At 42.2% G+C, this 17,587-nt stretch overlaps 1 long non-coding RNA gene across 1 annotated transcript; it reads left to right on the top strand.

Moving 5' to 3' along the window:
- Positions 1 to 605: 605 nt before the first annotated feature.
- Positions 606 to 16,301, top strand: LOC129458022 (uncharacterized). Its single transcript, XR_008649507.2, has 3 exons — positions 606 to 671; positions 9,332 to 9,368; positions 10,778 to 16,301. It is a non-coding gene; the product is annotated as an uncharacterized lncRNA (long non-coding RNA).
- Positions 16,302 to 17,587: the final 1,286 nt, after the last annotated feature.

Raw genomic sequence — 17,587 nt, 5'->3', positions numbered from 1 at the left:
ATGGGAGGCTGAGCTCAGTAGGAGAATCGCTTGAACCCAGGAGGCAGGGGTTGCAGTGAGCCAAGATCGTTCCACTGCACTGCAGCCTGCAGGACATCTCAAAAAACAAGACAAAACAAACACCTAAATGAGATAATTCTGTATTATGATCAACACCAGATATGGGGTATATTCTGCTCTCAAAAATATTAGTTTCCTTCCTCCCTTTCTTTAACAGAAGAGTCACCTGGATTTGTATTGTGATTCTGGAGGATTCTATCATCCATGTGTAGATACAGATGTAGTAAGTCACAGAATCACAGACTTTCTGAGGGGATGGCTCTTACAAATTGCTTGGTTCAAGTGGCAGAGCCTGTACCACAACCAAATCTTTGCTTTCTATTTGGTACTCTTTTAATCCTTTTTGTTTCTAATATTATTCTGACTTGTATTTATTGTTTATCTTAAAAATTAAAGTATGATATGTAATGGTGTTAGATGATAGTTATAAATCAGGTAGTATATACTGCTCAAAGAAGACAAGTTCTTAATTTTCCTTTAGAGAAGAAAGTTTTTGAAGTATCTATGTCATTTTGCAATGTTTGATATCCTGGTGTTTTATCTAGGGGATCTGTAAGCCTTTAAGATGGTGATGGAAGGAGTGGAGATCCAGGGTTCAGGGTAGAAAAAAGGTGGGTAAACATCAAGAATCCAGGAGAATGCTCTACTATTGGAAAGGGAACAAAAGTTGGGAGCTACTTGGGGAGGGTAAAAGGAATTATGGAAGGAGTTTGGAATACCAGGAAGCGTGAACAGTGATTTTTACATTGCATTTGTTCCAAAAAAACATTGGTTTGTTTGCATATAAGACAGGCAGGAGGAAAATCTGAACAGTGAAATTACTCAATTTGATCTAAAAAAATTAGTGAATAACAGATTGAGCCAGCATCGCAGTGATGTAGAATAAGCTCTTTTGTCCTGAGGAGTCTAGCTTGTTTTCCTCCTCCAAGGGAGCTAGCTGCCTAAGATGAGGTTAGGCAATCTATCACATGACTCAAAGTCAGGCGGCTCAGACTCCCATCTGAAAAATGGAAATTCTGAAAAACTCACGTTTGCATCATAATGATTTACTGAAGGCACAATAGAGCAAAGAAAAAAAAAGGCTGAAGGCCTAAATTTTGGCAATTCAAGTATTCTGTTATTTTGAAGTTATTCAAAGCACAGAACTACAGAATTGGAAAGAATCTTAAAGGTCATGAAGCATCTTCATCTTACAGATGAAGAAACAAAGAGGTACCCAGAGGCTAGTCTAGCTCTCACAGCAAGTCAGAGGAGCATGGGACTAGAATCCATATCTCCCCAGTCAGTGCCTGGGTTGTACTACTGAACCTCCCGCCATAGAGCATTTATTTCCAGTCATCTGATGTTTACTCCATCCCATGGCAACACCCTCTTTAAAAAAATGACTGTATGTTCATGTTTTCTCTCTTCTAATTGTATGAAATTGCACATCTAACGCAAAGGAATCGGAATCATGTATCTTTACCGCGGAAAGTGTTTAATGGACATCTAAATTATGTGAAAACACTTCTTTTAGAAGTGGGAAAATCATGGCTGTCCCTTAAATCTTTCTGATCCAAGACTGTAAGGGTGGCATTGAAACATTCACATCACACACACACACACACACACACACACACACACCATATAGATAAAAACAGACCATGCCTATTGGGTATAAAATAGAGATTGTAGGAGAAAGGATAAGAGTAGAGAGCCTTATTTGATTCATTTCAAAATACTGCTCATTATAATTCACCTTGTAGTGGTTTGCTAGTCAAATTCACTCAACAAGAATTTACTGAGTGCTTTCTGCTTCTTAAGCACTAAGTATTTAAATATGAAAAGCCATAATTTCCCACTCAGGGAGCTCACAGTCTAGAGGAAGATGTAAGTAAGTTGGGCAACAAGAAGATTTGGTGTCATATGCTAAAAGTACAGCTAACTGGACAGTTGAATTTTAGAAAGCAAAACCTTTTTAAACATTTAGTTAGCGATTCTTCAAATTTCCAGTTTCTAAAAAGTTTAAGAATATTTTGTTTCTATTCCATCCATAAAATGAATTTAACACTGAGAAACTAAGTCAGTCAAACAAGGAGTAATATAGGTTCTCCCCATAATTGGATGACATAAATATATACAAGAGTCTTTAGCCAGTTAAATTGAAGCATTAGTATATACTTTTGAATATTGATGGAATAACAGAAGGCAATAGTCCGTTTTTCTCTATTAATATCCTATGGCTATAGATTTACATACAAGTTAACTAGTTTCTCTATTAAGTGGCATTTTTTACATAGCACAGAATTTGAGAGCTTCTGGATGCAGAAAATACAAGGTTCAAACAAATGAAAATTATATTCTTATTGCATAGATTTTTCCAAAGTCAAAATAGTCTGTTAAATTTGGAAAAAAAACTTTATGAAGAAAAAACTTCAACATTTGTGATATATTCTCACTTATAAAAATTATTTCTAAATTTATGATGGTTCTATTTATAGGAACACTTCAGTTAGTACTTTATGGATCATTGTTCATAAATCTCATCAAGTTTGAGAAAAACATTTTTCTGTTTTTAAAGAGAGCTAAAAATTAATAGTAGTTATGATAAATAAAAGAACTGGTTACATTTATTTTTATGGCAATGCTAAATGTAGATTTAACTGTGAAGAAATATTTTTCCTCAGTCTCCGTTTCATTTAATACATGGCAATTTATTTCAGGTCAGAATAAAAATGTTACCATGAATGCTATTGGACTACCATAGCATTTTCTAGTCTTTGATATCAAGCATTTATTAAAGACAATAGAAATTCTAGCACAGTAATATAAGTGGACCGTCATTGGCAAGCAGGTAGTTTGTTACTCTGAAAGATAATTAATAAGCTTCCTGGCAAAGAGAAGTTAATACTATACAAACAGAAATCTTTTAAGGTTTTTAATTTTAGGATGTCAGAGAGACTTAGCTATCTTTCTGTGACTAAACATAACCTACTAAGCATAGAAGCGTTAATGGTACACAATTTTATCTTCCTAGAGATTAGTTCTGAAGCTATTTTAAAAGTATTAAGTTGATGCAAAGGTAATTGCAGTTTTTGCCATTACTTTCAATGGCAAAGAAATAATATAATCACATTTTCTTTTTCTTTTTTTTTTTGAGATGGAGTTTTGCTCTTGTTGCCCAGGCTGGAGTGCAATGGCTCAATCTCGGCTCAAAGCAACCTCTGCCTCCCGGGTTCAGGCGATTCTCCTGCCTCAGCCTCTTCAGTAGCTGGTATTACAGGCCTGCACCACCACACCTGGCTAATTTTGTATTTTTAGTAGAGACGGGGTTTCTCCATGTTGGTCAGGCTGGTCTCAAACTCCTGATCTCAGGTGATCCGCTCACCTCGGCCTCCCAAAGTGCAGGGATTACAGGAGTGAGCCGCCACACCTGGCCAATAATATTTTCAATGGCAAAGAAATAATGTATTTCTTTCCAATGCTTATTTAACAACTAGTGAACTATAGGTTAAACAATGTCCAACACTGAATTGATAAGAAAAATTATACTTGGTTTTTCAAAAACTATTAATGGAAAGTATACCAAATGAAAGGATAAGGGGTTGACTTTTTCAAAGCTGTACAGTGAATTCTCATCATTTTTTAGGGAGATGATATGTGATCAGTAACTGAAAATTCTGATTACTTGTCCAAACTTTATTGCGTTTAACTAAATGCAATGTCACTTATTAATAGAAGCCTGGTTGCAGGAAATAAATGCTATGGCAGATTGCTTGAGGGCATGATAGGCTGAGTGTTACCTGTGGAAGAAGGATAATCAGAAAGCATTCCATTTAGATTGTGTTCAGAATTGGATTAATGGGAGGGCCAGGTAATCTAGTCTAAAAGAAGTAAAACATTATTGGAACTATAACACATTAGTAAATTTTATTTACCAAAATTTGTCTTAGAAATTAAAGTAGGAAGGTGGCTGGGAGTGGTGGCTCACACCTGTAATCACAGCACTTTGGGAGGCCGAGGTGGGAGGATCACTTGAGGTCAGGAGCTTGAGACCAGCCTGGCCTACATGGTGAAACCCCATCTCTACTAAAAATACAAAAATTAGCCAGGTGTGATGGTGCATGCCTGTAATCCCAGCTGCTTGGGAGGCTGAGGCAGGAGAATCTCTTGAACCCGGGAGGCGGAGGTGGGAGTGAGCCACGATCACGCCACTGCACTCCAGCCTGGGTGACAGAGTGATACTCCATCAGAAAGAAAGAGAGAAAGAGAGAGAGAGAGAGAGGGAGAGAGAGAGGGAGGGAGGGAGGGATGAAGGGAGGAAGGAAGGAAGGAAGGAAGGAAGGAAGGAAGGAAGGAAGGGAGGTATGAAGGGAGGAAGGAAGGAAGGAAGGAAGGAGAGAAGGAGGGAGAGAAGGAAGGAAGGAAGGAAGGAAGGAAGGAAGGAAGGAAGGAAGGAAGGAAGGAAGGAAGAAAGGAAGGAAGGAAGGAAAGAAAGAAGAAAGAAAGGAGAAAAAAAGTAGGAAGGTACACTCCAGTGAGCTATTTGGGGTGGGATAGGGTGGGGCGGGGTGAGGCATGAGAACCCAAATGAACATGCTCCAGTAACCAGACAGCTGCTAAACTGTGCCCTAAGGAGGATAAGTGCAGTGAAGAACGCTTTGTTTTGCTTACAGGGTGCTAGTTTGGGGCAAGAGTGAAATTGTTCAGGATACTAGAGAGCCTAACCTGCCACAGCCATCCTCCTCCTAGCCTCCTGTGAAGTCTGTGGGATGCCAATTCAAAATACCTGACCAACCATTCACATGCCCTTGGTCCACCTCTGAGATCCCTATTGAGTCCTTATATTGCCTTTACTTAACAATGCTTTGGGGGCCATAAGGTATGCTACAAGAAACAGTAAAATGAAACACAATAGTTGACTGTAGGGATAAGGCTTAGAGCAAAGGATCTTTTTCATAAGATCCAGAGGAGGTCTTTTGGGAATCAACTGTAAAGGATATTATGCAACTTGTAACTGGGCATATTTTCCCCTTGGCTTTGGATGTTAGGAAACCTGAGAGGCAGATTTGCCATCCAGTTTTTGAAACTGTATAGGCTCAGAGTATGCATTTCTTTTCCTCTTATCTCTGGCTTCCATTCTCTTATCTATTTTTTTTCTTTCCCCTATCTCCAAATTTTTATTTCAATCTTCCATGTGACGAGTATTTTTGATTATTCTCTGTTCTTTGGTAGCACTAGTTGAAGCCCCTGGTTCCAGCATCCCTTGCCTTCCTCCTTCTTAATTTATTCCTTCATTTTGATAGAATACCCCCTCCATAGCTCCCTGAGAAAGGGCAAAAAAGAAGCAATTTTTTTGACACCTGGCTTATTTAATATTTTATTTATTCTACCCTCACTCTTGACAGTTTCGCTGGGCATACATAGAAAATTCTCTTTTCTGTGTGCATTGGGCAAGAAAAAGTAGCACTCTTTGTTTCATTATGTTCATAATTTAGCTGCTCTAATACCATAGTACTGGTCAAATTAGCAACTTTAGAAAATCAGAGCAGGCATATAACTTTGAGCCACTGTTTACTGAACTTTATTACTATGTAACATATCCAATTAACACTCTCTAAAAGTAAACGTTTGCATTCTCACTTATTTTTTTCAAACATTTAGATACGGATTTTCTCTGTGTTGTTTGTATAACTTCCTTAATCGTTTCCTTTTTTTATTTTTACTTTTTATTTTTGCAGAGAGGGTCTCACTCTGTCGCCCAGGCTGGAGTGCAGTGTTGTTGCCACCATAGCTCACTGTAGCTTGAATTGGGCTCAAATGATCCCCCTGCCTCAGCCTTCTAAGTGGCTAGGACTATAGCTGCATGCCCACCATACAAGCTAATTTTTTTTTGAGATGAAATCTCTCTCCGTTGCCCAGGCTGGATTGTAGTGGCACCATCTCAGCTCACTGCAACCTCTGCCTCCCAGGTTCAAGGGATCCTCCCACCTTGGCCTCCCAAGTAGCTGGGATTACAAGCATGCATCACCACGCCCAGCTAATTTTTGTAATTTTAGTAGAGACAGAGCTTCGCCATGTTGGCCAGGCTGGTCTTGAACTCTTGACCTCAAGTGATCTGCCTGCCTGGGCCTCCCAAAGTGCTGGGATTACAGGCACGAGCCATCTCGCCCGGCCTTTTTTTTTTTTTTTGTAGAGACAAGGTCTCGCTATTTTGCCCAGGTTGGCCTTGAACTCCTAGCCTTAAGAGACTGTCCCACCTCAGCCTCCCAAAATGCTGGGATTACAGGCGTGAGCCACCACACCCGTTCCTTTTCTCTTTTTATTATGAGTGACATATGACAAAATGGCATATATTGTAGGTTGTAGAATGATGTTACTATTTTTTGGTGTTTTGCCCTCACAATTTACTCATTCATTCATCATTGGTTCAATAAACAATTATCGTCCTCAATTTCTCCATCTTGTTTCATTTTTCTTCATTGTCACTCTTTCTTTTCTCATTCTGAGAAAATCCAATATATGAAAACCTGTATTTACCCAAAAGAAAAATCAGAGAGTAATTATTCCCCTTGAGCCCACAGGCCAGTTCCAGCCACCTGCATCTGCATTCTAAAAGACAATTCTTCTCTCCCCTACCAGGGACAGGTGTGCTATCCTATTTAAAGGTAATTTCTGAAGATTTCGAGGGTAAAAAGCAGATAAAGAACTGGCATTTCAAAGACTGATGAGAGCAGGGTACAGTTAAATCATTTAATTAACACTCCAAAGCCTTGGTGCTTCTGTCTCGGGGTTGTGGTTGTCCCCTTTCCTCTCTCTTTACCTTTATGGAAGTGTCACTTTCCCCTTCAAATTTGCTTTGCCTCCTCTCTTCCCCACTTACATGGCTACAGTAAAGACTTGAAGTATTCTCTATTTTCTCATTTGCTACATTTTCTACTTTTTTAGTTCTCTCGAATTTGTGTGTCATCCTTCTCTGTATTGTTCCAATTTTACTATATGTGGTGCCAAAGCAAGCACTACTTTTAGCTTCCCAACTAGTGAATTGAGACGTTTATTATTAGGTCGGTGCAAAAGTAATTGCGGTTTTTGCCATTACTCTCAATGGCAAAATTACTTTGGCAATTACTTTTGCACCAACCTAATTGTTTCAAAATCAAACCAAACCAAACATGAAAGTGTTTTTCATTGCTCCACAGTCCCTAATGCAACTTTTTCTGTGGAATGATAGACATGAATGGGAAAGGATGCTTAGGCCCTGCTTACAAGAGTAAACTCCTCAAGTGTGATATAAATGATTCAATTAAGTGACTGTTTACAAAAGTGAGGCTAGGGTTAAGGAAAACCGACTATAAATGGTGGAACAGCCAGGGAGTCCTTAGAGCAAGAAGCCTTTCCACCTCCAGGTCTGAAAAGGCCAGGGGAAAGAGCTCTTCTCAGAAGCCAGAGAGAGCTATAGTTGTGTGGGCAGGGTGGCCTTAGATAGAGGAAAACAGCCACTGCCAAACCAAGGTTGGCAGAGAGGGATCCCCAAACTCAGTCTGCTCTGTTTGCCACAGTGTGGAGAAATTTTATTATAAAAGCCAAAAGACGGAGATTACAATGAGCAACCTAGCTAATAATCGTGTACGGCAATAATCAGGCAGGCCAATCAAGAAAAGGGCCAATCAAGGGCCAGGCCCCGGTGGCTCATGCCTATAATCCCAGCACTTTGGGAGGTGGAGATGGGTGGATCACTTGAGTTCAGGAGTTCGAGACTAGCCTGGCCAACATGGTGAACCCCTGCCTATACTAAAAATACAAAAATTAGCCGGGCATAGTGGCAGATGCCTGTAATCCCAGCTGTTTGGGAGGCTGAGGCAGGAGAATCCCTTGAACCTGGGAGGCGGAGGTTGCAGTGAGCCAAGATCACGCCATTGCACTCCAGCCTGGGTGACAAGCAAAATTGTTTCAAAAGAAAGAAAGAAAGAAAGAAAAGGGCAAGGGTCCCTTGACTCAACTCCGCTACTGGAATGGGTAAAATGACCAGCAGGTAAAGAAAAGAAAGATCTTCAGAGTCAATGGTTTTAGGGAAAGATGAATGAGTCCTTAGATGAATAGATGATGGTTTGTGACAGGGTCTGGGTGTGGTGGACTTCTGGCCTCCTCTCCTGTGATAAGAGTTAATCGTCGAGGTTTGGTAACAATTGACTTCATTTTGTAGGATGTGTCTTTAGACAAATGGAGGGAAACTCAGAGAACCTCTCCGTTTTGCAATTTTTCAAGTGCCTTTAGCTCAAAGTAATCAATATACAAATATATATATATATACCAATATACACATTTTGGGGTGGCATTTCCTGAACTTCAGTGGTGCTGGGGTTCAGAAACTAACACCCTAAAGTATGGCACTTTAACATGCTGAACTTCAGATGAAGCCTCTCAAGGTCTCTCTGAAATGCCCCACCCCTCTCCGCACTCTCTCTCCCAGAGCACAAGACGAATCTGTTCTCTGAAGTTCCCTGATCTGCCTAAAGTTTGGACCCACCAAAGAAGAAAACAATTACCTGTGGTCCCTTTCCAGTAACTGAACTCATATCACAGGAAGAAAAACGGAAGTTTGTCAACAAATTTGGACAGACTTTTGTCACAAACCATTGTCTACTCTGCGGGCCCAACAGACTTTGTCTCAGGCCATTGTATGTTCCTCATGCCTATTGAATTCCCCAAAATTCATTTACTACCACCCTAAAATCATCTACACTTCCCCCATCTCCCTTTCTCCTAAGAAGGGTATATACAAGCATCTGTGCCCCATTGCATGGTGGCGTAATCACTCTGTGATAGTCCTCCCTTCGCATGCTAATAAGTTTGTATGCTTTTTCTCCCATTAATCTGCCTTTGTAAGTTGATTTTCTCCTTATGAAAAGAGAAATATTAAGCTAATTGGGCTTACTTGGTATATTAAATTATACGGGAAGCATTGCCAAATAAGTAATGCTAAACCTTCTTTGGATTATATTTGTATGAATGTGTTATTAATATGTTTCAAAAATTGTATGAAATTCATAGAAATTTGAGAGTTCTGGAATAACATTATCAGTCATAATTCTGGTTACTATCTTAAAATGTTACATGCAACAGAAACAACCAAATTTCCTTCTCAATTGTGTTACCATCATAATGAATTCTCATCAGATCTTTAACTATGAACATTTGAAGTCTTGTTATTCTCAGGTGGCAACTGTTTACTGTGGTCTTTTTTCTTTCTCCTCTGTTTCCTTATGTCCCAACTACTTCCTTTTCCTTACAGGAAAATCCATGGAACCATAATCTATGGATGGCTTTAGGTAAGGCTTATGCTGTAGCAAAAAACCAGAGCAACTGTTAGGCTTATGAAGTTAAGCTAGTTTCCACGGAGGAATGATTCCAATGAGGTTCTTGAGGGCTCACTCTTGGCAGTAGTAGCGTATCGGTCATATGGAATTTGAAACTAATCCATAAATTGGGGAAAAATCCTGGACTTTGTGGCTAAACAGAACTCCCAGAGGTTCAAATGGGCAGAAGTCATCCTTTGAAAGGTGGATGATAGCATATATACTTTTTTCTGTTGTTGTTTGTTTCTGAGATGGAGTCACCCAGGCTGGAGTACAGTGGGGCGATCTTGGCTCACTGCAACCTCTGCCTCCTGGGTTTAAGCAATTCTCTGCCTCAGCCTCCCGACTAGCTGGGATCACAGGTGCATGCCATCACGCCTGGCTAATTTTTGTATTTTTAGTAGAGACGGGGTTTCATCATCTTGGCCAGGCTGGTCTTGAAGTCCTGACCTCGTGATCCACCCGCCTTGGCCTCCCAAAGTGCTGGGATTACAGGTGTGAGCCACTGCACCCGGCCAGCATATATGTTTTAAGAAAAAACATTTACTGGAACATCATGTGGCCTTAGAGCTCCTTTTTGCTCAAATTGGAGGCCTATAGATAGTACTGACAGAACTCAATATTGTGCCTATCTCTCCCCTAATTTTGTTACTAGAGGAAGCTTAACTAAAAACAAAGCTGAAACTGCTGTTTCTTTAGACACTGCCATCAAATACATGAAGGAAATGTCTTAAGGGAAAGGAACACATGCTGTGTCCACGGCAGCAGCTAACAGTTGGTTTGCAGGAATCCTGAGTGGTGGATGGCAAGCTTGGCTTTTCCAGGGTTTTCTAATCTTTATGTTCTACTAGTGGGTCTCCAGGTTACTAAGGCTTGTGTTATCAAGTTAATGACAAAACTGGATACTTATTTAAATCAGATCATTCTATAGCAAGCTGTGGTCCTTAATTTCCATCACACTTTGAATAAGGATTATGGCCAACTGGACTCAAATACTGTTGAGCTGCCTATATGACTTACCTAAGCTTTGACTTGTGTGATTTGAATCAATTTGGTCTCTCAGGGCTCCTGTTAAGGAATACGCTTCAGTTTTTTGGTATTATCCTAAATACCAAATCCTATCTAACAGTCATCATGATAGTCCCCTGCTGTGCTGTATCCTTTCAAGGCTTAAATGTTTGTATGCAGCCATCCATTGAGCATTGAATGATTCACACTTTGACTAAATCAGCAAGAATATAAAGAATTATTCGACTGATGTGATAACTTGTGAATTCTACATTGAGACCAAATAAGTCCATTTATGATGGTGACAGACAGTGGCATGAATCAGACATGTTTTTAGAAAGTTTTATTAATTTGGTTTAAAATTTTATTTTCAGGAATGATATTGACTGCAAAGGAGCATAAGGGAACTTCCTGGGGTGATGGAAATGTTTTGTCTTGATTGTGGTAATGATTACATGACTACGTTTGTCAAAATTCCAGAACTGTATACCTAAAAGGGTGAATTTTACTGCATGTAAATTATACCTGACTAAACATGACTTTTTAAAAAGGCCTGAAATCTTACTCAGCTAAAAATAAAATAAAATAAAATAAACAATTTAGGTGCAAAAACAAGTTTTGTTTTTGGGACTGACAGAGGTCCAGTGATTGTATTTATTTATAAAGCTAATAATCCAAACCAATATATCAATATCAATACTTTTAAATAGGATATAAAAAGTTATGAGATTTTTTAAAATAAGGATTTAGACTGCAAAATATTTGACTACAATGTTGCTAAAGCAATGCTATCTTAAAAGATATGTTAAACAGAAAATAACACTCTAATGCCATTAATCATTGCAATAATTTAAACTTCCAGAATATTACCATAATGCTGCTTATATTATATACCCAAAGCCCTATATTTAAGTTAAAAACAAAGAATTATTTAATACCAGCTAGCTTCATTACTTGATTAACTTGCTTGATAAATCAACATGACTTGATAGATTACTTGATAGATCAACTAGCTTCCTAAAACATAACTGTAGCTCAGCTTCTAAAAAAGGTGAAAGAAATTATTATATTCAACTGAACTAGATTTTAAAAATAAAGACTATCAAGAACATAGGAAGAGGTAATTAAATGATGGATCCTCTCTACTAAGGTTTCAGTAGAAGCAAATACATCCAAGAAACCATTTACAAAGAACTCACACTCATAATTGCCTTAGAGACCAAAGTCACAGTTTTAAGGCCAAGATCTTTAGAAATCAGATCGGTCAGTGTGATGGTTAATTCTGTGTCAAACTTGACTGGATTATGGGGTGCCCAGATATTTTGGTCAAACATTATTCTGGGGTTATCTTTGTAAGGGTGTTTTGGGATGAGATTAACATTTAAATTGATAGACTAAAGCAGAGTGCCTTCTATAATGTAGGTGGGCTTTATCCAATCATTTAAAAGCCTGAATAGAATGAAAAGGTTGGCCCTCCCCAAAGTGAGAGAATTCTTCCTACTTTTGAACTGTGACACGGGCTTTGTCCTGCCTTTGGACTTGGACTAGAACTACACCATCAGCTCTCCTAGGTCTCAAGCTCGCTTACTCACCTTGCAGATCTTGGAACTTGCCAGCCTCCATCACTGTGTAAGTCAATTCCTTATAATGAATCATTTATGTACACACACAGGCATGCCTCAGAGATATTGCAGGTTTGGTTCAAGACCACTGCAGTAAAGCAAATATCACAATAAAGGGATCCACACAAATTTGTTGGTTTCTCAGTGCATATATGTTTACACTACACTGTAGTCTTAAGTGTGCAACAGCATTATGACTTTAAAAAAAGTACATACCTTCATTTAAACATTTTCTTGCTAAAAAAATGTTGACAGACATAAAGTGAGCACATGCTGTTGGAAAAAACAGTACCAACGGTACCAATTTGTAAATAACACATTATCTGCAAAGTGCAATAAAGTGAGACACAATAAAATGAGGTATGCCTGTATATCCTATTGGTACTATTTCTCTGGAGAACCCTAATACAACCTGCTTTCAGATCAATTTAAGACCCTCCCCCCATAAGCATTACATTGAGGAAAATGTGGTTGCAACTTTGTCCTACAAATTAGGACAAAGAGACCTTTGTTGCTATGTAACAATATTAAAAAACCAGTATGCCTACCTCTGGATGTATTTGTTACAAATACCAGTATTAGATTGTAACTGCCAATCCTTTAAAACCAGTTTTAAGATGGATATAAAGCCCTAAAAATCTTGCAGGTTCCACATTCACATCTGAAAAACTTCCAATTTACAAAGGACATGGTGGTATTTTTGGAAAACAAAGGAAAATGACACATACCAATTTCTGTCATTTATTCATGTCATAATCCCCAAAGCTACCTTTATTCCACGACTTTTTCCACCATTTTCCTACGGTCAGCTTTTTTTAAGGCTATATAGCCTTTAAAAACTTGAAATAGAAAATTTTAAGGATGCAACCATTAGAAAACATTCCCTATTTATCATTATGTTTACTATCGTGTAATTTCCAACATAATCTTACGAGGTCAAAGGCTCTGCGAACGCCGTTTTACAGTCTACCTAGGGAGGCCATGGCTGTGAAACACACCACACCAATGACAGGAATGCAGGTCACTGTGACACCGCGGATCCCTCTGCAAAGTCAAAACCAGAGTTCGCTTTACGCTGACGGAGCTTCTTTCCAGGACCCCCACCCCCACCGAGGACAGAAGAGTGTCGATTTCCCAAGGTGTCTGGCACTGCTTCTTGAAAACGCAGCTCTCATCTGGTTCCTGGAAGGTCATACTGGTTCGCGCAGGGCTCGGGACGGGGCGCTCTGCTTCCGAGGCATCCGCGCTAGCTCCTCACCCGGTGACCTTCAGGCCTCTGCGCTTGGCCTGACCCTAGAAGGGCCACCGCCCTTCACAGCGGGCGGGCACTGTCCCTCCCACGGCCCCGCCAACTGCTTACGCGGTGGCCCCAAGGGTCCAGCCCCGCACTTGCCCCACTCCCGCGGCGCCGTTCCCCACAGTCGGTCCCCGAGGGCCGCGCCCAGCTCCTGCTCGGATTTCAGCCCGCACCGCACCCCAGCCGCCAGGGAACCTTCCAGAACCCTGCCCCTCTGGCTTTCTCCCGAAAGCCCAGGGTCGCCGTCCAGGAAGAAACTTCGATTCATTTATTGAGCGCCGACTGTGTCCAGGGCCGAGGGAGAGGCGGGGTTTCCACACGGAGAGACCCCTAGGTCCTCGCCTCGGTAAGCGCCTACGTTCCAGCACCTCGAGTCGCCCGCGGGCCCCCACCCCTCGGGCCGGGCCCGGTCCTCGAGGAAGACCCACGGCGGGGCAGGAAGGGACGAGGAGAGCCGCGCTCCTTGCCCGCCTCATCCCCTCCACCCGCCTTCACCTCACGGGACCCCAGGGAAGCAGCCGCAGCTAAAATTAGCAACCCGCGCAGCGCGCGCTCACGTGCGCGCGGCCATGCGGGGGCGGGGAGCAAGAGGCGCGGTCCGGGTGAGTCACCGGCCCCGCCCCACTCGCCAAGAACGCGCTGACGTCAGCCGCTTCCCCGAAGGGTGACGTAAGCGCGCCACGGGGAGGCCGATGCAGCTGATAGAATGTTCTGAGTTTCGATGCCTTAAAGGGACCAGGCCTGGGATCGTGAAACATCTAGGGAGACGACTCCACTCACCTACCTGCAGACTGACAGCCCATCTTGTACTGTTTTATACTTAAAGAGAGCTGACTGTTGAGATAATGATGAAAATGGAAGAACAACTGAGCCTAGTTGGAGGCTCTTTGAAGTCCCAGAACCTCCTCCTGGAAGCCCTCCTTGGTTAACCAGATTGACATCTCCGTTGCCCTCTGATCCTGAACCAAGTGTCAGAAAGAGTTTTCTATGGCCCTTGACTCCCTAACCCTTTGCTTACAGCGTTTCTGCTATCAGAGAAACGCTGTCTGATGCCTCTGCTGTCAGAGAAAGGCTGTAGTTTAAATATTTATGAATCCATCAACTTGGGCCAACTAGGCCCATTTATCACTGTTTTGACTGTGTCTAAACTGTCATTAGTGGTGTGACTAGAAACCAGTTAATGTCGCTGGGTGGTAAATTCGTGGACTGAGCTCCAAACCCTCCTACTGTGCTAATGTTGCCAATGGAAGTTTCCAGAGGCCAGGATTCCTGGCCAACACGTGATCGTAAATAACATCACGACCTCACAGGGAACTCACAATTTACTGAGGTTTGCTCTGTGCCAGGTGTTTTCATGATCCTCCGTCCCCCTTTCGTTTAGTCCTCTTCTCTCAGGTAGGTACTGTCCTCCCCATTTTACTGATGAGGACGGAAGTCGAGGCACACGATTAAGCATGTTTCCCTGGGTCACACAGCTAATGAATGGCGAACTGGAAGTCAGTCCCAGGTCATCAGACTCCAAAGTCCATGGTTTTGGTGATGAAGGTGGGCTGTGAAATGTGTGTCTTACTCTGTGCATGTGAGTCCCCTAGAAACAACTTTTCCTCTTGGAACACAATCTCAGTGCCTTTCAGCAGGTAACCCGCGCCAGACCAGATCTCCAGAGATGGAGGTGGCCGGCCTCAGGGCCCAGACATGGGAAAGTGTATGAGGAGGCATCGCATCAGGCACCCACCCTGTGCTTGCAGGGCCTGACCATGAGCACCGCCTTCAGTTTTGCACCTTAGGCACCCCACTTGGCTCCCCTTTGTCCCAGCCCTGCCAGACCCACCCTTGACTCTGTGTTTCCTTTCTGGAAACTCGAGAAGACATTCTGCTTAAAGAGTCATCACCTGGCCTACCAGCGACCAGATCTGCCCAAGTGCAGAAGAAACACTTGGTTATCTCCTCTTTCATCGTCCCCGCTCGAGCATAAAACAACAGAAAGTTTCCTATCGGAACAGCATGCTTGTGCCAAAAACAAATTGGAAACAACAACAACTTCTCAAAATTTTGAGCAAAATGATGGTGACTGTGTCCTGGAAATGGAGCAAAGTGAGTGAGCCACTGTCACTGTTATATCTGACAATCGCTACTGGTACTTGGCTAAGTATTGCAGCCCCCTCTTCAGGCTACACATGCCAGGTGTACCAGAAGAACCTTCCGCCGCCAACTCATTCCTGAGGGATGTTTAGAGCTGACTCCTCTCCCCTCCCCAGTCTCCAGCCACCAACAAGCTCTCTCCTTGGTGTCCCCAGCTCGTGCCCCTCATGCTGATAGAAGCATTGCCCGTTGCTCTTCCTGTTCTTACAGGTTTCCTAGTGCCTGTGACCAAACACCTTGTGTGTGCTCCCCAGGAGAGAAAACTGCTAGCAGCCTCAGGTATTGTTGGGGGTGGGGAGGATGGGGGTTCTGTGGGGACAGGAACTTCTTCCTCTGTATTGGGGGTGGACACACACAAGGAAACTTAGAGCGGTATACTACCTCCAGGCCAACCAGGCAAGCCCCTGTTTTATAACTAAGGTCTAGGTGAGGTGGCCTGCCCGGGGTCCCATGGCCTGTTAGGGGTAGAGATTTCTAGTCACTTGACTTCCAGCCTGCTTCTTTTCCATGGATCACACACACACTACTGTTACAAGACGCAGGTAGGACAAAGGGCATGAACATGCATGGCAAACGGGAACATGTCATATATACGATGGAAGGGAAGACAAATGACATGAAGTAAATATAGACATGAAATCCTAGGGAAGAATTGGAGAACACGATTTCTGATGACCACTGGCTATTCCCACTTCCTCTTTCCTTCTCCCTCCCACCTTGTTTGAAGACAGGTGAGGAGTTGTTCCTCCTCAGACCCAGGAATCATTTCCCAGTGGAATGACACGGTGAAGTGGATCGCCATTTTTAAACCTTCAATAATAAAGATCTTGTGTGTCATTTCAGTTTTAATTTTTTATCTTCCAGTCTTTACTCTCCATCATTTCTTTATCCCAGAAGCCCCATTAAATGTCATTAAGAACCATAAATGTAACTGGCCACTAATGTGGAAAGATTGTGATCTCCGGCAAACAGCCCCGGCAAGCAAAAGAACAGGAATCCTGGGTCAGTTTCCAACTGTGCCTGTGACTCACTGTGTGACACAAAGCAAAACTCCACTTTTGCGGAGGGAGAGCTGTGGGGCAGCAAGACACACATGGCCTGGGCCCTGACAGAGGTGGAGGGGTTTCCCTGCGTGCCGGAAGCTCAGGGGTCCCTGTTGGAATCAGTTCCATAGTAACTCCTTAGTAATGGCCATGAGCTCTGCCTCCAATGGAGACGCTACCCTGGCTTGGGCTGGATTATGGCACTTGCCCTTCGTGACATCATTCTCATAGGTTAGGAATGCACCCTGATTATTTCTAACTCCACTTTAATAACTTGTTCTGGATCTGCCCTCCAGGAATTTATTTGAAACTTGGTTTATTCTATTTATATTTCAGCCTGTACAGCCTTTTCAGGCAACAAGTAGATTTACCATTTATGTAAAAACGCTTAAGTTCTAAAACACAGGAAGTGCTGCATAATGGTTTGTTGTAATCATAATTACAATAATTTGATATCTATATTGTTATACGTAACAAATGTTATAGTACAGTTTGATGATAATTATGCAGATGGCCTCACAGCCTTCATATTTTCAGTCACTCACTATCTTTGCGTTTATCCCCCCACCCACCTCTCCCCAACCCCAATCAAAAAGAATCTCCGGGTACAGTGGCTCATGCCTTTAATCTCAGCACTTTGGGAGGCCGAGGCAGGAGGATTGCTTGAGCTCAGGAATTTGAGACCAGCCTGGGCAACATAGTGAGACCTCGTCTCAATCTTTAAAGAATTTTTTTTTTTTTTTTTTTGAGATGGAGTTTTGCTCTTATTGCCCAGGCTGGAGTGCAATGGCATGATCTCGGCTCACCGCAGCCTCCGCCACCCGAGTTTAAGCTATTCTCATGCCTCAGCCTCCCGAGTGGGATTACAGGAATGTGCCACCACGCGTGGCTAATGTTGTATTTTTAGTGGAGACAGGATTTCTCCATGTTGGATAGGCTGGTCTCGAACTCTGGACCTCAGGTGATCCGCCCGCCTTGGCCTCCCAAAGTGCTGGGATTACAGGTATGAGCCACCGTGCCTGGCCAGGAATTTTTTTTAAGTGTCATAGTGAAGATAAGGGGCGGGGGAAGCATTTATTA

This window comes from Symphalangus syndactylus, chromosome 19 (assembly GCF_028878055.3).
Source record: "Symphalangus syndactylus isolate Jambi chromosome 19, NHGRI_mSymSyn1-v2.1_pri, whole genome shotgun sequence".
NCBI lineage: Eukaryota > Metazoa > Chordata > Mammalia > Primates > Hylobatidae > Symphalangus > Symphalangus syndactylus.
This window is presented reverse-complemented; position numbering and strand designations above follow the sequence as displayed.